The sequence below is a fragment of the Lathamus discolor genome, chromosome 6 (genome assembly GCF_037157495.1).
Source record: "Lathamus discolor isolate bLatDis1 chromosome 6, bLatDis1.hap1, whole genome shotgun sequence".
NCBI classification, from domain to species: domain Eukaryota; kingdom Metazoa; phylum Chordata; class Aves; order Psittaciformes; family Psittacidae; genus Lathamus; species Lathamus discolor.
Window position 1 is genome coordinate 44,142,403 of NC_088889.1, and position 22,466 is coordinate 44,164,868.

The window sequence follows — 22,466 nt, forward strand, 5'->3', positions numbered from 1 at the left end:
AAACAACAGAACTTTAAAGATTTTTGCAATTTTTTAATATTCCTGTTCTAACATTACTTATTGGAAGAGCCTTCTATACCGCTGTTAATCATAGAATCATAGAATAGTTAGGGTTGGAAAGGACCTCAAGATCATCTAGTTCCAACCCCCTGCCATGGGCAGGGACAGCTCACACTAAACCCTCCCACACAAGGCTTCATCCAACCTGGCCTTGAGCACTGCCAGGGATGGAGCACTCACAATCTCCCTGAGCAACCCATTCCAGTGCCTCACCACCCTAACAGGAAAGAATTTCCTCCTTATATCCAATCTAAACTTCCCCTGTTTAAGTTTTAACCCATTACCCCTTGTCCTGTCACTACAGTCCCTGATGAAGAGTCCCTCCCAGACTGTTAAGCTCAATCAAAAGTTGTCACACAGGAACTTTTCTCATTTTATTTGGACTATGTGTATTTGTCTTTCCGTATTTAAAACTATGCCGAATTTAATCTCCATTATGTACTGTGAAAAGTAAGATGTTCTCTTCAGTTTATGTAGCTTGGCCTCCCTCCTTGCCTTGCTGTTAATGCAGGAGAATAGAAAACCTATCTCTGTTACACAGTAATTTGATTTTAGTCTCAGTGAGCCATAAATTATAATGAACATTAAGGAATCATCCTAAAATGATGTAATTTGCCTTTATATTGGAAGTGATTGGAAGATATTTTTTTTTGTTTTTTTCCCAAATGTTTGTGGTAGTCATCACTACAATTTTCTAGCATGTTAAAAAAAAAAACGTCCTCAGTTTTTTTTAGTCACAGATGAAGAGCCATCCTGTTGGCAGTTTCCCCCCAGATTTCTGCACTTATGTATTAATGAGAACAACTTAGAGTAGTTCTAAGTTATAGGGAATTAATGGGAGGCATGTAATGTTTTGGTTTACTTGATTATTAACCCTCATCTTCCAACCACAGTTTAAAATATGTATCGTAGGTTAGTGTAACCGAAAGTCTCAAGTTGCTGTTCCACAGAGCTGTTAAGTGAAGAAGCACTTGACACTTTGCTTGGTAATTATTTAACAATATAGATATATATATATAGTGTGTGAGGGGTGTTGGGTGTTGAGATTTTGTTTGTTTGTTTACTTTGGGTGTTTGTTTTCTTTTTTCCCAAATTGACTTTCAAAGTTTATGGTTTAGATTTTGCTATTTGGAGAAGTCAGCAGAATCTGTATAATCTGATACTTTTTCATAGAAGTTGAGTCTCAGCAGAGATTTTAAAGTGCAAGGTTAAATTATTTTGCAAAATTTTAGAGGATGGCAGTGGAAAGATTCCTGTGTTGTTTACCATTACCTACTGCTGAGGCTAGAACCAACTAACTTGATAAGGTCATAGATGTTAGGGAAGTTAGCAGAGCAATTTCCCAGGCAAAAATAGGTGGAATATTGGCTATGCTACTCTTATAGACAAAGATTTTTGCCTGGATTCACTATTATTTTTATAAATGCCCCTTTTTTATTGCTGTTCCTCATACCTTGAGATCACATGCAAGACCATCTGAATCAGTTTTGTTGAGGCTCTAAATTCTTTATGCTCTGTGCATACAGTTTAAGTCTGGACAACCTTAAAGCTAAGGTAAGCTTGACAGAGAAATACTTCATCATCATGTCTTTTTTTTTTTTTTTTTTGAAAGTATGTAAAAGTTACATATCTTCAGAAGCTATGAAAAGTAACAAGGGTCTTAAGAAATGCTTCTCTGATAAATATGAAGTATCCTCTGTGGACACTGAAAAACTTACTTTGGCTCCCTCTTTACCCAGGATTAACCTGGGTAACTGTCAAAGATAGTTAATTATGAAATTTCTTTTCATTGCTAAGTAGCTGAAATAGAAATATGTTAAAACGATATAAAAAAAAGTGCCCCTTATAGTTTGTGTGGTCATAACTGAGTGCAGTCTTTGCCCAGTCTTTCTCACCTTAAAGCATACTACTGTATCTACCAAATTTTGGATATGGTTGTATTTCATGCTTATCATATAAAGAAGTTCAACAATGGATGGCTGACATGTTAATCTTGCGATTGCAACCAACAGGAAGTGTTCTGTGCTGTTCCTGTATGGTCTTTTTTATTACTAAAATCTTCCTATTTTTCTTAGTCTTTAATACAGTTTCTCCTGGATGTGACCGACGGTTCATTTGCAATCATAGTATCTTTGGGATCCTGATACAAGCAATTAGAAAATGTGTTGCAAGTAATGGTGTGATATGAAGATTAAACTGATAAGTTTCTGATCACTATTCTTAATATATATAGCAGGTAGAAATTAAAATTCCTCTTATGCCATCCACATGTGTACTCTGCTTGACCTATATTTTATTGAAATTACGTAGTTTTCTGCTAATACAGCTTCCTTTTCTTTTTTTTTTTGGTGTTAGATGCAATGTAATGTTGCAGTGTTGCAAAAAATTCTCATAATTTGGTTGACTATTTAAATAAAAATCTTCTAGGAATACTCTGTAGTAGAATGCCAGTGTTTCAATATGGTCTGAGTACCTAAAGAAGTCTTTGGCTTTCTTTACATTCTTAACAGACCACCTTTGATAAGTGAATGACCATACGTTTGGTGGTTAACTAGCTCTTTTACATATAAAACCAGAAATTCAGTCATTTATCTTAGAATAATGTGATATATATCACAGTACATGTGATTTCCAAGTAAATTAAAATTTCTGTATAAAACCAAATACGAGAGGAAGATATAACACTTTAGGAAGACAGAACACTTCCTCTTATCTTTCGAATGAAAAAAAAATCATTTTGACCAGGGTAGGATAAAGCTGTGCTGCATCATGAGAAATGCTGCTATTTCTTTGGAAAAATCATGGGAGAGTTTGATTATTAGTGCTGGATCACTATCACCATGAATTGCATAACTTTTCATTTTAAAGTAAAATTCCTTTATTCCTTGGCCATTTTGATACCTTTTTCCTTCTTTTATACCAGATAAAGATGTATGTGACAAGTCTATCTCCCTGCAGTCATGTTTCCTTCACTAATTTGTTGCTTACCCTATTCCTCTTTTAGTCAGCTTAACTCCCCTGTATGTCCTCCGTTGTTGTGTCCTCTCTCTTCCCCCCTGCTAATTTAAGATGGAGATGCAAAGTTAAGAAATAAATGTGTTTTTATGTATAAGCTGAAATCTGTTTCAGTTGTCTCCTCCAGATAGGGACTTTCATTTATGTCTTTTGTGTAAGTGCCTTGCTAGTTCTTAGCCTAACTTGTAAACAGAAATATTTGCTTGTGTTAACAAAATCAAATTCAATCAGATGGAGATACAGAGCTTGGCAAGTTAGGTAGTAAGAATTGCTATTAGCTTTATTGATACTACTTTGTTCTATTTTAGTAACTGTTGTGAAGATTGACATACAGCCCTATTTACAGTGTTACCTAATAACTGATGTTAGAAGGGTCCTCTGGAGGTAATCTTGTCCAACCCCTCAGCTCAGGCCAGAGACATGTAGAGCCAGTTGCCCTGGATCATGATACTCAGGTCACAGAACAAAGAAGGAACTGGAGCTCTTTGACAGTAGCTGGAAATAGTTTGGCAGAATAATTCATGCAGTCTGTAGCTGGTTTTCAGTCAGTGCCTTAAAAGTAAAGGCTATGGGCAGAGTAAGTTCTACCAATCAGTAATTAGCCTCCATGTGAGGCTTGCTATCTTTGATTTAAAACTGGCTCAGTGAGTTGATTTTCTTTTTGTTGTGGTTGTTGGTTTTGTTTTTCTTTTCTTTGTTTGCTTTTTGTCCCCAAGAAGTTACTGCAGAAGGTCATTCTCGGTTATTTGTTCTTACCACTTATTTGAACTACACCACTAAAGCTGTTAAACTGTGCCACAACTGTTTTACAGGGTAGAAAGTTAGCTCTTTTGATATGTTAGTTATTACTGTAGTGGGGGTGAAGTTTTTACCCGGTCTGATGCTTGTGGATGTTGAAAAATCAAACTCTGTTGCTTTACATACTGTCCTGGGTCCAGCAGTAGCAGTCATTTTTCTCCTTAATAGCTGGTGCGGTGCTATGTTTTTGACTTTCAGCCTGGGAGCAGCGCTGATAACGCCAGTGTTTTTAAATACTGCTCAAATGTTTAGTCTGACCAAGGACTTTCTGAGTCTCATGCTCTGGCTGGGAGGAGGGGAAGCTGGGAGGAAGCAGAGACAGGACACCTGACCCAAACTAGCCAAAGAGGTGTTCCATACCACAGCATGTCATGCCTGGGATGTAACTGGGTTACATACCTGGAAGGGCTGGTTCACTGCTGGGTCAGGCTGGGTTTTGACAGGTGGTATGGTATTGTATTCTCTTCCCTTGTTATTTACTTTCCATTATTATTATCGGTGGTTGCAGCAGTGGTTTGTGTTATACCTTAGTTATGGGCTGTTCTTATCTCAACCCGTGGGAGTTACATTCTTTAGATTCTCCTTCCCATACTTCGGGGGGTGGGGGGGGACGGTAGACTGCGTGGCTCTGATTTACGGCCTGGGCGTAAGCCGCAACACATACCCAATAGAATGAAATTTGAACATGATCTAATTCTTGGATCTTCTGGTTTTATGGTTAGTCCTTTTTCTTTTCAGTTATGTTGAGGACCTGGACCTTGGAAATTGTGCTCTTTTTCCTTTCAAAGTTGAAAGACTTTCATAAATTTAAGAAATTATTATATGCAGTGCAACTTTTTATTCTGCTAATGCATCTGTTTGCTGTTGGTAAACAGAAAGTTGACAGTGGATTGTGAATTGGATTTGCAGCCTTTAATTAACATTTTTGTTATCTACCTGTTGGCATTTCCATGACAGATACTAAAAAAGGAAGTGCAGAAATAATATACCAGCTCTGGAATTTATTTTGCATATTGAGAGATTCATTGTAGTACCTGTGTTGGTGCACTGTGATGAGATGTTGGATTAGCACATCTTGTTCGGTAGACAGAAGTGAAGCATGGTGCATTTTCATGCAATAGTAAAACTTAATTTAAAGCAAAATTAGAATCTTGAGAGAATTATACATGACTCTTTTAATGCTGGTTGAGAAATTGAGGTAGTTTAAATTCTAAGTTCAGTATCAATATTTAAAATAATTTTTAATTTTGCTTGGTATATCTGCCTGATTTCCACCATTGATCAGGGACAACACAGTGGTCCAGTTGAGTATCTTAACGGGATATAAACATTATATATGTGTTTTATTGAGCAGTGAGGTATGTATGCAAATTTTTTTTTTTTCTTTTAATAGGCACTGTGTCATGTAACAACTACTATGTTACATAGCAAAATATGTATTTTTACAGGTTTAAAATACTTTAAAAATCTGTTGAAGCTTAGGTTAATTTTTTTTAGGTCACAGCCTACATTTGACCAGTTTTAAGTAAATGGAGTACAGATGGTCATCCCTAGGAAACTGCTGTTAAGTAACAAATTTATTAAATCTTTGTGTTCCTGTGTATAGCAGCACTTTTGTTGTTTTGATGGTAGCTGAGCAGGTACAGTATTCTGACTTTGCTCTTTAGAATTACTCATTTGTATTTTTATTTGATTTTAAATTTTATTCTAGAACCTTTTTCTAAGCCAGAGGGTTTTTTTTTTTTTTTTTTGTTTTTTGTTTTTTTTTGCAAAGTCTTTTACTTCTGTCATGCTGATCTATTTCAGCTGTGATTCCACTTGTAAGAGGTTTTGTCTAGCAGGGCTTCTAATGGTGTAAGCTTCAGATTCCCTTACCAGTTTTCCTTGGATGTTTTGAAGTCCTGGTTTAGTTAACATATCTAGATATTAATAGTGAGATGCCAGTGCTTCCTATTTTTATTAAACTTGTATTTACTGTCATCAAAAGAATCACCCTACTGATTGCAATGTGAGGGAAGAGTTTTTGTGAGCCTTTTGGACAATCTCAACCTTAGTTTCAGTTAGATATTGCTAGCATATGTGTGAAAGTAACATTTAAAATGTAATTTCATTAGATAAAAATGGAATGGAACAGTGTATACAGTTCACTTTTTTGTTTAAATTCACTTCCGTTTTTCCTAACATTTTTTCTCTGTATATGTAATAGTGCCCAAATGTGAGGTCCTAGTATTATGCAAAGCACTTTTTACCCTTAATTTATAAATAATGTGTATTGAAGGCATGAAACCTTAAAAAGGAAAGATCACACCTACTGACAAACATGTCTTACTTCATATTTTACAACACCATTACGGTCATCACCAAGATCTTTTTCATAACTAGTACTAGAGTGCTAAGGACCCAATGATCCAGTAGACACTGGTATTTTATATTTTTCAGGAGCACAGTGGAGCTGAGCTGATCCTGCCAACTTCCTCTACGTTTTCTGGGACCATGAAAGAACTGGCAACCCTACCTTATAACATTGACTTATTTTTAGCTAATTTCTGTAAACTATTCATCAAATCCCAAGATCAAAAAATCATTTGTAATAAATTTGTAAGACACTTTTAAGAAGGAGCTAAAATGACTAGAATTCTGGGCACTGAGATTTTTTATTTGCTATTGTATTTTCCTCAGTTTCACAAAGAATTTTAATATTTGAATATAAGTATGGGAGCATAAAGGCTCAAAATTGAAATATCAGTTATTTAACACATCTCCCTTTCAAAAAAGAACTGTTCACTTAAGGAACTCAATGTATTTTTTCTGTACAAATAATGGCCTGAGATTGTAAATAAATATTGAAGTTGGTTTATATTTTATGTATCTGGTGTTAATTTTATTTAAATACTTAGCACAGACAATGCCATTTTAAATATCTTGATATTTAGCTCACCTTGTTTTGTTAGGTGCATGCAATTAAATTTTCACATCTCTTATCTACATGCTTGTTTTCATTAAGAATTAACTCTGATTTTGCACAAGAGCATTTATATCCCATTCTTGTTTGACTAATGAGAACCTTTCATGTGATTTCAGTAGGAGCTAGATCCTTATGCTCATAGAACTACATTATTACTCTCTTGCACTGAATGTGGAATGCAACATCAATAAAGCCATGACTGCTTTAATGTTGATGGTTTGGGATTCTGTCAGGCAATGGGAGTCAATTTATTGCGATTAAGATAATTTTATTTTATTTTTTTATTAAACAAAACCGCTATATAATTTATGTTAGCTTTCTGAGATAGTACAAACACTTACCTGAATTTGTAGGAATAAACAGTAGCCTCTCCCCCCACACTCCTGTATTTGAAAGTAGAGCAGACAGTAGGATTTTAATTTGAAAGACTGATTTTATTGAAGTGGTACTGTATAGAGGATCTTCATGGTATTTTATTGATGATTTCAAGAAACAATTTGCAAGTCAGAAGAAATCCATTGTATATTAAAACTCACTTGAATGATGCCTTGGACCTATTTGTCTTGATAATTTTGATTTTAGACCATGTGTAGAGTCTGTAGGTTCATCTTTTTCAGTCCCATATTAACTGTTTCCTGTATAAGCAGCATGAAAAAATGCTTATACGCACTCATTGATAAATGATCCGGCATTTGCTGGTAGTGTTGATTTAGTTTGACATTAATGTAGATACATTAATGTGTAGTTTTAAGTGATAGCATGCTGTGTTTAGAATTTAGCACTTTCAGTAATTACTGATAATTTACTTTTTCCTTTACACTTCTGTGATTTGCATGTGTTCTGTCTTACATTTTTTTGATACACATGGATGCATGTGCAGGATGGGATGCTGTTCTGATTTAGAGTTAGATTTATTATGTTGAGCAGATATGTCCTTATCTTTTATTTGGTACAGAAATCTTTGCTGTTATAATGGCTAATTTTATGAACTTTTATTTTTTTTCTCATAGCTAAGTTTTCAAAATGAAAGACAATAATATGCATTCTTGTATTTAGCTGTGATCAAGTTGAGTAAAAAATTAAAGTCTTAGTTTTACTTCTTTATTTTCCTGGTTTTAAATGATATGCATATGTAGAAAGATTCTTTAAATTATCAGATTGTATTTTCTTACACATTTGCTGTATGTTCCTATTTAAAATATGTATATGGAATATGTAGTTTTATAGAAAGACATGAGTTAGTGTATTTTCATGTGTAATTTTGATCCCCATTAGGTGACTTGTAGTACTGTATAGATACATTTCTAAATGTAGTCTTCAGTAATTATAAAAAACAGTATGTTATTGGTTAATGCTTTCAGGATAATGAATAGTTTTACTTGGCTACAAGGACACAGTTCTTGCATCAGGGTTTCCATTCTAAAAGTCAGCTTTGAGGAGGGACAGAACATACGATAAAACATAACATTTTAGTTTAAAACATGGATCAAAACTATAGTCTAAACAGTACTGGTTCTGCAGAATAAGCTGTCCCCAATCCTGTCCAGTTAAAACATGGCAAAGCCCTCTTACTGTATATGTAGTCTCAGATAACTTAAAAAGAATAGGTTGAAAGTTTTCATACTCTAGGGTAGATGTTGTATGTTTATTTATAAAGTGAATGGACTGTAGGTGCACAGCTATTTGAAGAAGCTTGCTATTAAGATAGTCCCACTGGAGACTTTTCAGAAGCTGTTACACTGCTTAAAATAGGAAAATCATTTGTTTCCTTTACAGGCAAAGAATTAAATAAAGAAGTCTTTCTGGCAATATTGTATTCTTAATCTATTGCTGATTACATGCAGTAACTGTGCTTATTTTATTAGACGACTGATGAAAAATGCAGAAAATCACAGTGTAAAGGAAGTGATGAAATCTTACTGCTAAGGTCACATAGTGACAGTAGAACTGCTATAGAAGAGGTAGAACAGCTGTAGAAGACCCGTGCAACATAATTTATGAAGGAAGAGGAAGATAACAGTACTGATTTTTACTAGAGTAGCTCTCTTTTCTGTTCCATCCCCATACACCGCCACTCATCTGTATGTTCTTCTGAACCAAACCATACTTTCTCTGAAGATTCTTTACTGTTGCTTTAAGAACTTACCAAATTCTAGTGGCAAATGTGATTAATGTATTTAAAATCCCTACTTCACCTGCAGAGCTGCTAAGCAAGACCTGGAGCTCTGAAATTGAGCTAAAGTTTACAAGAGGTCAGAAAAATGGGTGATAATTCACCACTGCCATTTTAGAAATTGATATGTAAAAATTTTAAATAAGCTCTATGTTGTTATTAAGGCTGCCTGACCATCATAAAAGAGAACTTCCAGAGGGCCTCTGTTCTGGGAGATGAGTCAGTACTTTGACTTGGTACTTTTATGGTATCGTATGGCTTGGGTTTTGCTAGGACTCTCCCCTTCCATTTTGAAATCATAACTGTGTAATCACTATGGTATGTTTACTGTATTCGTTCTGTAGTATAATGTTAAGAAGCCTTTTGCCTGTAACTATTGAGAGTTTCGACATTTACATGTATCTCTTCTCTTTTTATAACATTTGTTAAAAATCATAGTCATTTGATAAGGAGCAGGAGAGGAAAATTTCACAGAGATAAACTTCTGAATTTCCTGAATTTATTTATCTTTTGAGGCCAGTACAGCATAATTTTTATGTTTCTGTAGGTGTAATTGAGAAACAGCACCACCATATTCTGTATATGATTTCTGAGTAATAGATCCAATTTTTATTAATTATACTTGAGATTTAAATCTCATTGTAAGAAGTTTTCCATGTTTCGCTGGAAATAACTGAGCAGATTTATACTAGTTTGGTATTCTGGAGTAATGACAGAGGTCTGAAAGTGTCCTTGCCTTCTCTGGCTGACTTGTCCTGCTTTGGTCAATTGAATCTTTAGTACTTTGAAGTGATACTTCCCTTTGCTTTGCCAGTGATAATTACTGAGAATTTATTTAGACTCAATAGTGGTATGCCAATGGTTCTTTGTTAAGAAGCTCTGTTATTAATTGGTGCAGTAAACCATGTGAAAATGTATTTAAATACTAAAGGTTTAATTTATAAACACATTATTTCTCCTTTTGTGGAAGGTTACATGGTAACTTGAATCTTAGCATTTTTACCTAAGTAGGTCATTCTGTCTTGCCTTTCCATCTTTGACCTTTTAGGGAAAATAATTGTTTTAGATGCTTGAATAATCACATATTTTGAGCTAAATTACCTCAATGTCTGCTCTGGTATTTACAGAAATAAAGATGAACCTTGTTTTAGGCATAGGAATATAACATGGAAGTGGTAGTCAGGGGTAGGATTTCTAAGACTTAATTTTGAAATTTTATCTAGGACAGACTGTCAGACTTGCACTTGATCTATTCCCCTTGAATTCTCAAGTACTAACTAGTATACGTTCACTCCCTAAACAGTTTAGTTACTGCTGTCTTGGATCTTGCTGCAATCATCTAATCGTATATAAAAGCAAGACTGGAATTGCCACTTGAGGCTATTCATTAAGTAGCCCAACTTGTGCTTCAGAAGTTTAGAGAAGTAATATAGGATCATAATATAAAATTAAGAATCTTATGTTTTTAAAGACTAAAATTTTATTACCTCTTCTGTTTGCTTTTTGTTTGTTGCTGTCTTAAGTAGTGACAAACCTCATGGCTCTTCCCTGTTGAGTTACTATGTGCTTTGTTTTGTTTTTGTTTTAAAACCAACCGAAACCCCCAAAAACCCAAACCAAACCAAACAAACAAACAAAAAAAAAAACCCACATCAACAAACCCAGCCAAATCTAAGGTTTCCTTCATTTCTTTATATCCAAATACGACTATATGAAAATGGCCATCATGTGTCAGGTCTATTTTACTTTAGTTTTCAGTCTGTGATGTGTAGTTAGCAAGAGTGAATTAAGAGTGGGGTTTTGTCATAGTTGGTTTTATTTATGGGGCTTCATTTTTTCTGCCACACTTGATCGGCTCCTTGACACTTGTGGGGAAAAAAATATTACTGAAGAGATAAGTAGCTTAAAGCCATTTATTTCAAAGGGATTGGTTGCTAGGGCAGTGACCTTGAATTTGATGCTTTATATGGTATAAAGTCTGTATGTAGAGAGTTGTCATCAGGGTGACATGTTTATAGTTGCATTTCTGAAAATATAGACTTTGGCATGTCATAATAAATTTATTGGTTACCTAGATTTAGTAAATTGCAGTATGATAGTTCTAAGTCTGTGAAGTGCTAAGGATTAGTGCATGGTGTAACCGTAAAGGTGAAAACAGGACTCTTGAGAATTGTATGTTTGCTCTTACAACAGAATGCATTTTCTCCAATTTAAGTATCATTATCTTGCACTAATGAAATTATTCTGTTTTGTTGTTTTGGAAGAACAACTGTTTGTATTTCACCATGTGAAACATCAGGTGTGTAGGAACACTGGAGGGACAGGTAATACAGTATTTTGCCAGTTTTTCACAGCACATTTAGTTTCTGAGTGTCTTTAGAACAATCTGAAAAAGAGTTATTTCCAGCTTCGTTGCGTACGTGTATTTTTCTTCTATTGAACTGTCAGTAGGCTTGATGAAAGTTCATTTACAGTATATGGTCAGTTTTCTAAGCGTTTATATGTTACATATTACGTAACTCATCAAAGAAGTGTTTCAGGCATGATTTAAAGCTGCGTTAAACAGAACTTATATTAAACAATATTAGTTCTGATAATGTCTCTCTTGACACTGGAATGTCTTGAATTAACTCTTTCATGCATCAGAAGTATGTCAATTACTACAATATCTGTGCCTTCAAAATCTCATGCAGTTATGGTTTAGTATGTTTCTTGCCTCATAAAACTGTTTAATGTTGAACAAGTCTATTTTGCAGGTGTATTTATTGAGACTTTTAATTTTTGCTTTCAAAGTTAAAGTAAGTTACTGCTTACAAACGAAGACTATGTCTTTATTTCCTGAATTAACTAATATTGACAAGGTTGTCCTTCAGAGGGTTGTAATACAGTGTTTAATTATCAACTGTAGTTTCAATAGCCTTTGTAACAAGATCATAATTATCTTGCATGTAATCATTGGCTGATACACTGAGCAGCCCATCTATGATTCATTCTTCATAATTACTCGCTTTGTAGCCTCGAGACATAGAGAACTCCATGCTTCTTTTGACAATTAAGCATTGTTAATTGTTAAAGGTATTCTAATTCTTCCCATTCTACTTTAGAAATGACCTTGAATCTAGTTGGGAGTGACAGTCTTCTAGGCTGTGTAAGCATTGAGTCTCAAATAACCAAATAGTTATTTGGTACTTAAGCTTTCCCTTGACTGTCCAAGTTAATAATAAGAAGGCTAGATGTTGTACACTGGTATCAAATTGTGGTAATTGAAAAGTTACCTAAATTAAGAAGGTATGACTACTTTTCAGTTTTGAGAAAGTATCTTAGATAATGTGTTTAATAATACATAATAATGAAGTCATCAGAGCTTTAGAAGTATTGAACTATTTCAGTTTGAGCTGCAACAAGATCAGCCCTTACCTGCTAATGGTGGGTTAATGATAGTACAAATTTACAATGTAGTAGAATATTGAAGTTGGTTTTAGTGGGTAGAGGTTAATGGTTTCTTCTTAGTTCTTTTGTCTAATAGAAAATAACAGAGCAGGAACTCTCCAGACCTTCTGTTTTATTGTGATGTATATGCAGTAAAATTGTAAATAAAAATATGTAAAGCTAGAGGTGTCCAACATTAAGTCATACACTATTAAAAGCTGAAATGCCCATAGTTTAAACTTTGCTTAAACAGCAGCTTATCTTTTTTTGTTTTAGGTTAACAGTGTTTATATACTTTTAGTTCTAGTAACTTCATGTCTATTGCAGTAATTTACTATATTTGACTATTCCTTATGCAGTACAGTGGAAATCTGTTTTTTTTTTTTTTGTATGAACCTTGCTTATTTTAATACTTTGGAAAAAATCCCGTGGTTAGTTTGAATGAGGTAAGGCATACTGAGAAATATGCTATCATAGTATTTGATGGAAAATTGTGTGGTTTTTTACGATAATTTTGTCTGTGACTTTTTTCACATACAACAAATCAGTATGAATTACGGATATATCAAAACGAGAATATTGTAATAACAAGTCAAAATAGTTTTATTAAATCTTTAGATGAATTAAACTGGTGTATTCTTACCTGTTTAGAAATGTATAGGCATGAATAATAAGTGTATGTTGCATGCTTTCTGGTGGTAGTATGCTTTCTTACTAATGAATTTTTTGAAGCGTAATAAAATATATTTTAGTTTATCACATTGCTACCTTCTTCCAGGTATCTTGTCATTTTCTCTTGTGTTGAAATTCTTAATTTTTTTTGTACTAGAGTTAGTACAAAACTAACTAGAGTTAAGCTCTAGATAGTTAAGTTGTCAAAACATTAATCTACTTTTGATGAAGTCCGTATATTCAGCTTTTGTTAAAATCAATTTTTCAGATTTCATTAAACTTCTCTAATGTTAGGGAAAGCTGAGTGTCAGTTGCCAGCAATCGAAACTATGTAATTTTCAGGGATCTGAGTAGGATGTGTCTTTTAAACTTTGAACAAGATAGTCTTCCCCTGATCTCCTCACATTAACAGCACTAAAAAACTAACTAAATGAAAGGCTTTTCTCAACATCACTCAAATAGGGTGGCTTGCTGCGCTTACAGTCGTGAGTTGTGGACAATTTCTGATCTGTTTAGTCACTAGAAAATGTGTCAGTCAGGCTGTCACTAGAAAGAGAAAAAAAAAAAAAACCAAACAATTTCTGGATCCTCATGTTAAAATCTGCAGCTTTCTTATGTGCCATAATGTTTGTGCTGCTTTAAGTCTGCTCATTTGCTAAACACTGTAGTCTGTGTGTAGCGGTATGCTAAGGTTAGTGGAGTTGTAGTTCTGTTTTATGGCCTTTTAAAAATCTTTTTTAGTTTAATCTTAGTTGTGAATTTCACAGAGATGCAGCACTTGCTTTGGATGCGCTTTGCCAAGCAGTTGCTATTTTATGGAGAAGCATTTAGACTCTCTTAAAAAAAAAGAAAATAAATAAAAGTTGGAGCAGCTGAAGAGGATTATGTCACCAAGTCGTGACTTAGACAAGGATCTCCTTGTGAGGCTTCCAAATTCTTGCAGTTGCCACCCTCACTATATGTGTCTTAACTTGGATTTTGGGCTGGGTAGCCTCTCTGCTTACTTTATAGTTGCATCTGCCCAAGTGACATTTTGATTTATTCTGACTTTACTCTGCATTGTGTGCACGCTTGCATGCACTTTCTCCCTCTGAAATATGCTATGGAGTACAATTTTGTTCTCTCCTAAAGCAGGAGATGAAAGCTTTGTGGTCTAACAATGAATAGAGGTAATATATATTACAAAGTTCAGTCGTGTATAAGCATATGATATGTACTTTATGGATGCACATTAGTTCTTGATTTGGTTACCCAAATAATATTTCAACTGAAGTATATGCTCTTTCTAATGTGAAAAGCAACTGTTATATCATTGGCATGTTGTAGTAGAACAAAGAAGTGACTTTTGTTTCAGTTTGCTTTCAACTCAATGTCTCATTTACTGGAATTTAGAATGTATTATTGTGGAGGAGAATAAGAGTGTTAGTGTTTGTTTTCCTCCAGACCTTCAATATATGATGTAGTGATAAAAGCATAAAAATATGTAATCACTAGTATTTCTAACTCAATACAGAAGCTACAATGCAATGCGTACTAAAGGGAAAGTTGTTGATAATGTATCTTTAAAACCATTTTCTTGCAACGCTGTCATAAATTTAGTTCCACAACATGCAGTGTCCTAATGAGAATGTCCTGTCATATTAGAGAGGTAAAATAAAACTGCCTTTTAAGTAAATTACTGTCAAGTCATAGTGTTTGTTTTCTAAGGCAAAGTGAACATGTTGGTTGTATGTCTAGGATTCTGGAAGAATAAGTTACCTGTTTGTCATGTAATTACATTTTGCTTGTGGAACACTGAGCAGGTGTTTGAAGACTCACTTCTACTGTTCAAGTTTCTGCTTTTAACTGAAGATAATTAAATTGTAAAACTGACAAAAACAGAATTAGGTAATCTAGGCAATTAAATTTTGTCATTAAGCAAACTTGTCAAATTTGGAAAATTTAAAAAGGTTTACTGAAATGCCTTTCCAAAAGCCTATGAAATTGCATTCATATATGTGTTTATATATCAAAGTAGGGGTTCCTTTGCAAAAGAAATACCTTTGAGTATTTTCCTACATGCATATACAGAATCTTGACACAAAGTGAAACATTTGGTATCCAGTTAAGTTTTAGTTTTGAAAAACTTAAGTGCTGCAAATAACTCCCAATAACTTTTCTCTCTTTTTCTCCTTTGTTTAAATGCATTAATGGTTAATTGAAAGATTTGCATTCCTCAGTACTTTCACATGAAATTTATGTTCATTTCAATATTGAAGAAAAAAAGTTAGAAAAATGGTGCAACCCCAGACATTTACTGTTGTCTTTCATGAATCTTTTGTCATCAAATTCCTTCAAATTAAATAGTATCTGAAAAAAGTATAAATACATATTTTGATGTTTTCTTAGAAGTAAATTATGATACTGTAACCATTTTTGATGCAATACATCAATTTCCTTCATTTAGTAAAATATTTGGCACTGGATAGTAAATGTTCCATTACAGACTATAGTCACACTTCTAAATAAACATTTAGATGAGGGAGTTGCACTTTTTAATATGTGTGAAATATAAATTTTGTTTTTCCAAATTAGGAAGACTGTGCTGCAGTGTCAGAATATAAAACCAGGGAAGGTAACTAGATATCTGTCTCCATCAAGTTCATAAAGTCATTTTAAATGAAAACTTCCATTAAAAATGTAGGGAATACTTTTTAAATTTTCTGGAGAGAAGGTCTAGGTATAATCATTTCCGTGCTAAGCTTGAGAGGTTCTTAAATATGGGTTTACAGAACACCTAATGTAAAGCTAAAGCAAATGATGGATATCGTGATTGTAGTAGTTATCTTTAATTTTTTTTACTGAATATAGAGAAGGTACTGGTAGTAATACTGTGCTGTTAGTACGTTTTCTACCATGAGAAGAGATTTTTCTTCCCACAAAAAATAAGGAAAATAAGCATTCGACTGATACACTGAACTTACAGAATGAATAAACTTTTATGTATACACTAAATACATATAAATATATACAGTCACACCTAACCAAAATTATTGTGTATGTGCCATCATGCCTTAAAAGAAATACAGATGTTATTTGCAACTTTTGAGAAGACCTTTGTCTTTACTGTCAAAACCAGAAGTGTCCAAAAGGTGCTGTTGGAAATGAAGAAATCCCAAGCCCATCTTGGTCTCTTCCTTTAAATACAGCAGTCTACATGGTTTCATTTTATCTACATGCTTTCTAAAAAATAAGCCATATCATTTTATCTGTTTTCTTGATACATGAATGATTATGAGTTTTCTGAATATTTCCCTTTTCTCATGACTAGCTGAGTTTTTATTGCAGTTACAGCATTAGCATTTCTGTATGGATGTAATGCTTGGACAGTTGCCATCTTTTGCAAAGTTTTGAAGTTTGAAAAAAACATCTGATAAAGATACTGATTACATATTTGAAAAGAAGATTTACAGGATCAGAAAATATACACGTGTACAAGAGCTTGTGACTTTTTCGAAAAAGATCTTTTTTCCTATTTTTTAACTCTTGTATTGTTTTCATGGAGGCTATTTGGATTTGTTTAGACTCTAAAATATAGCTTGTGCTTTTATTCATAAGTCTAGTTGGAACATAACTAGTACTAAGAAGAAAATTCTTGATGTTGATGTTCTATAGCTCTTAAATTTTTCCCCTTCAAGATTTAATTGTTCATGTAGTAACTGTTAGTATACAGTGCTTTTCTTCATTACTCAAAGAACTTTATTTTGAAACAAGTAAATCTTAGTTATTCACTTCTCTGCAATATTTATTGGAATTATTTTTAACAACCAGTAATTTTTTTTGTCTTTATGTATTACAAAACCAAACTAAAATCAAAAGTTCTGCTACCAAAACATAGGTTCTAAGGCATATAGTTAAACCCCTATAAGCATTCTTTAGGCTAAGTGTAGTGTTTGTGACGTAATTTCAAGATCGTAGATACAAATCTAAAAATTGTTGTAATTTCTATTTCCCAGTTTTGTCAGGGATATATTGTAGGGCTTCTGCTTTTAAAGGATCATCTTCCATTGTGGAATCTATTTCTTCCTGTAAGTCCTCCTCTGGCAGTTCTGTTTAAACTTCTGTTTTAACTTCTCTGCATATCCCTTAATACATTAATACTCTACATACTTCTGTAGTGGATGAATAATTAGTAAGACAAGCAAATCAAATGCCCTTAGTGGTGTTCATCTTGTTCAAGAGTCTCCATTAAAGGTCTCCATTTCTCTTTTTAGCAAGAATATTGTAGGTATACTTGTTAAAAACAAAGGTAACATGTTTTTGTTTTTTTTTCTTTTTCCAGAGAACTGAATACCGTGTTAGTTCTTCTGGTATTCACTAGTTTGTAACATGAGCTATGAAGCACACTAGTCCGTACATGCCTAAAAACCTTAGTTCTTTCAAACTTGAGAGAACTAGTTCAAATTGGATATACTTGTAAGAGAAGAGACAGCATATGAGGACTTGTAGTGATTAGATAGGCAAAAAGAGCAGATAATTCAGCTTCAGAAATCAGCAGAGCAGTGACATGGCATTCCATTCAATTTTTTTGCCAGATATCACAGACTGGAAATGTGAGCTTTGGCTGATACTGCTGGGAAGGAGAGTGCGGCAGGCAGCTGTAATTCCCATCCTGTAAAGGTACTGATGCTTAAAGTCTCTGTAGTCCAAATTGGTACACAAAAATACTAGTGTTGAATTTGGACCTTGGAAACATTTTCAGAGTTCATTTTCTGCCAACCATTCCTAGATGTTCTGTGGATACATTTACAATTTTTTGCTTTTTAGATGTAAGGAGAAGGTACTTCGGAGTTGCTTGCAGGTTGCTTCCTAAAATACTGTCTTATAATAAGCAGACAACACTATGTGCAATGCAGTTCTAGTGTTTTTCTAGAGTTTATCTCGAAGAGCAGATTTCTGAAGTCAGTGATCTCCAACTGATTTAAATGAGGCCAGAATTTTCTTCCATGTACTTTAAGTGTGGTTGCTCCAAAATCAAGTTAACCCTCCTCATTGATATTTCTGCCTGAGAAAAGGTAGTTAAATTTTGAGTCACACCATTAAAAAAAAAAGATTTTTCTAGGTTTTTTTTTGGTTTTTTTTAAACAATGGGATGTTGCTGAAAGGTATATCAGTGCAGGGTGAGCTGCAGACTATTGTTCCAGCGCATTCATTGACAACATTGGCAAGATACGCTAGCATCAGGTTTGTCTGCAGTGCTATAATAATTACAACTATGGTTCCTACAGGGAAGAATCATAGTAAAAAGTAAATTTATTCGTGAAATAAGGGTGGATTTTTTTTTGTCTGTGGTATGCTCTTAGGGAATCATAAAACCTAGAGAGTAACTGAACATTGACATGACTCCAGGTACTGTAAAACCCATTCCGTTTTATATATTTTCAGGGAGTATGGAGTGCACAGGAAGGAAATGGCATATCGCTGGAAAGTTGCTCTAATTCAGCACAGGATTCTTGTGAGAAATTACTTCTAATATTACATCATCCTATTCTGTTATTCACAGTTTACAGTCTAATTTCTTCATCTTTTTATGCCACTTTTTTCATATCAGTAACCCCATTAAAACAAATTTAGCAGATTAAATAGGCTTTCATCAGTGTTAGCAGTGCACATCTGATAATGTGACAATTTTGTACTATATATTTCGTCATACTGTGTTGTGAGCTCTTGTGGGTTCAGTAATAAAATTAATTTTCCTTTTTAATGAGGTTTACTAGTTTTTAACATTAAATTTCACTGGCTAACATGAGATTGAAGAAACAAAAATAAGTCTCAGATGCTTTCACTCCAATGAATTTTTCTGACAATAATACAAGTAGCACTTAGGTAGAAGAAAAAAAATAGTACCCTTGCAAAATAATGAAATTGTCTTTCTTTGCCTGAGGTTACTACCTTTGTCTAATTTATGATTGCTTATCAAACTTCATTTGTAGCTTGAAGGAAAGTACTTCTCCTTTTCCTGTTCTGTAATGTCAAAGGAGAACCTGAAAGATTTTTTATTTGTATAGGTACTGGCTTAAAGTTGGCAGTGACACTAACAAAGCATATTTTCAGTTGTAATACCAATCTCATTTGGTAAAACTACCGTAAGCGTGAAAAAGACTACAAAGATTAGGTTTTATCATAGATTTAAAAAAATGGATACACAACATGAAACTATCTTTTAAGGAACTGGTTTCTTCCACTATTCTTTTCTTTAGGTAGCTGGCATTTGTAGATGATTCATTAAGATGAGCATGAAAAGCTATGGTCAGCTGTATAACCTTTTATTGAACTCTCTCTGCTGATTCATAAATGTAGTGTCAGATGGAAGGTAGCAGTTCATTTTTTTTTCTCCTACCTACAATGTCCAGAAATAGTGCTTGTTTGTATGTTGTTTTGTGTTTGGCAGACATAAGCGTGCATTTTTTCTGCATTTTTAATGCATTTTTTACAAAGTAATCACATATACATAATGGGGTACATGACGTATACCAATACTGAGTTAATCCTATCTACCTTTTCTTTGGAGCTTGTCCATTTCAGCTTTTGTTCTACTACTTAGTGATTTCCTCTTGTTAAAGTGTTATGATTCTACTTTTTCTTACTCCCCTCTCTGTTCTTTCTGTACCACGTATGTACGCAATTTGTAAGCATGCATTTCAGTTACTGAGCATGGCTCTGTAGTTGTGATCAGCTACAAGAAACTGTTACCCATTTGTGACTCCATCTATCATATATATCATAGTATTTGGTAGGTTGCCTGCCATCATCTCATTTCAGTCTATGTACCAGAGATTTGCTTCGTAAAATTCTTTATTTACTTAAGTGATCTTATACACTGATGTGGTCAGGATTGTGGGTTTGTTTTTTTTTTTTTGTTTGTTTCTTATGGTGGATCACATATCTAGTTTTTCTGTCCTTGATTCCTAGGACATCTTGTCTTCACTGTGCTCATCTTCTTGTAGATACTCGCAACTTGATTATTTCTTAAAGCTGATCTCAGTTTTCTTCCCAGATGCTTCCTTCTTTCCTATTTTTGGTTAATGTGGATAAATTACTCTTTCATCACAAGACTGTAAATTATGTCTCAAATTGAATAACCTATCTATGAAATTTCAGATTGCTTGTGTCTAAACATTGCTGTTTGTAAAAACATTCAAATGCTTGTTCTTCTTACAGGTTACCAGTGCCTTATCTAGATCCTTAAATTTTGTTTCTTCAAAAAGCTGCTTCCAAGGTCATTTGACCAAGATCTTTCTCTGATGATATCACTTCAATTTCATTGCTTTTTAATTATATGTCTTCTCAAATGCAAAGTATTGTTCCTGCTCATTGAAGTTTTCTATACTTCTTTCCTTAGAAAGAATTTTACCATATTTGAATTACAGCCCTTGTTAACAACTATAATTGCCCCAAACTGTGTGTGATTCCATGCATGAAGAAAGTTCTTCTTAACAACATCTGAACTTTTATATTCTTTTCCAAACCTGTTCGTAAAATCCTGTCCTGATGTGAAATTGTAAGTGCTAAGGCTTATAGCCGGACAGATACTGTACCTTATGAATTATGAGTTAATACTGCTTTCTCTTTCCTAATTTTAAAGAGTAAACCACACAAATTTAAAAACAAAACAGATTGAAATATCTGAATAGTATGTGTCATTAAGTGTATGTATTTACTTTTGCTCTAAACAATGATTCTTTTCTCCTGTTGCTTTAGACACTTGTTCCATCTCTTTTCTGCTAGAGTGTAAAGGTCAACATGCTGCCCTTTTTGCCATTTACAGGATTTTTGTCCTTTTGCTCTAATTGTGTAGAAGATGCAATAATAAGGGTCACTTGTATGTACTGCAAATATCATTCTATTGTGGTTATATAATAGAATGCTCAAGTATCTTTTCTAAGGTATTATTGATCACATATGAGAAGTATGCTGCTACTCTTCTGAAGGCTATGCTTTGTGGTGAGTTTTGTGCGTTAGTAGCAGTCTTGTAATCAAATGGGAAAAATGGATGTTCAGCACATAAATTCAGATAGTCATTTTCACTGTAGCAGATGAAAATTCTCATGTTCAAACATTTTAGTTTTAGGCTTAGTGTATTAGTCACATTAGGAGTAAAGGTACTTTTAACCTTTGTAAGTATGCTTCAGGTTTAGTTCAGAAATTCACCTGTATCTGAATATCCGATATACACGAATAGTTTCTATTCTGTGTTTTCATACATTGCAATTTCATTTTCAAGGTCATAGAATATATTTCTAGGAATACAGAAACTGAGTTTTCATAGTGTTGAAGAAGTGTTTCAGTATACAGTAACCTCTTTTTCCTTCTGCTGTGTGGCTTATAATAGTCATTTTATGCTGATTTAATGTCTTCCTTGAGAATACTTTCAAGGACATCTTTGATTAGATTGATCAGACTTAATGAATATGTATATGTATTGGACTAAATTGTTCGTTGCATTTAAAAATAAACTGCCCTGTGTATCATATTGTAGAAGATTGCAGTGAAAGAATAGGCCTATCCCTTCTTAACGTGAGATTAGCATAACTTTAGCATAACTATATTTTAAAATATTGTAAAAATAAACTCCATAATTCTGAAATTTAATAATTTGTTCTGAAATTTGCAATTCATCTGTGTGTTAGAGATACTTTTTTTTTCCTTACCTGTTTTTCCTTTCAATTAAAAGTTGGAAGCTCTGTATGTTTAAAAGATAGACTTTTAGATGAAACAGGCCTAGACATTAGGAAACAGATGTTTTTAATATGAGTTTAATAAGATGTGTGTGTGTCTCCTCTTTGAACTTGTTGCTAGTTGATATACTAGTTAGAGTTTTCATTCAAATTGGGGGAAGGTACACATGGAAATGTCTTAAAAGGAGCACTCACCCTGCTTTTAGACAGTACCTTACTAATTTAAGAACTTCTAGCAGTCTGTCTGGTGTGGCGCAGTGTAAGATGCTAATCGTATGTGTTTAACTGACAGTTATTGTAGTTTAACAGAAGGAGCACTTCTTCCTTTCTAATGCCTTTGTTCATCCCACTTCAAAATATTTGAAGTACTATGGGAGCACTATACTGACAGATGGCATTGTGAAACGATTTTATCAGATTTCCATAGAGGCTTCTTTTGAAGTTTGCTTTCTACCTGTTGTTCCTGAAACCAAGTATGACTTTAAAGATTCAAACATTAAAATAAAATAATGTAATTCTGTAGCCCAGATTAAGGCTCATCACACAAATTACGGATTAATTTCAAAGGGTACTTTTTTTACAAATTCTGTTATGAGCAGTATTTCTGCAACTTTCAGTAAGGTTGAATTTGTTGATA

The 22,466-nt window shown here is 33.8% G+C and overlaps 1 protein-coding gene across 3 annotated transcripts in view; it reads left to right on the top strand.

Moving 5' to 3' along the window:
• The window catches only part of NOVA1 (NOVA alternative splicing regulator 1), a 153,890-nt gene that overhangs the window by 42,879 nt on the left and 88,545 nt on the right, over positions 1-22,466 (top strand). Inside the window, exon 2 of one of the 3 annotated variants that reach the window (XM_065686518.1) lies at positions 18,537-18,606. The exons of the other annotated variants lie outside the window; for them this stretch is intronic. The gene's annotated coding sequence lies outside the window, so the exon portion shown is untranslated. The remainder of the gene's footprint in view (positions 1-18,536; positions 18,607-22,466) is intronic. 3 annotated transcript variants of the gene reach the window in all.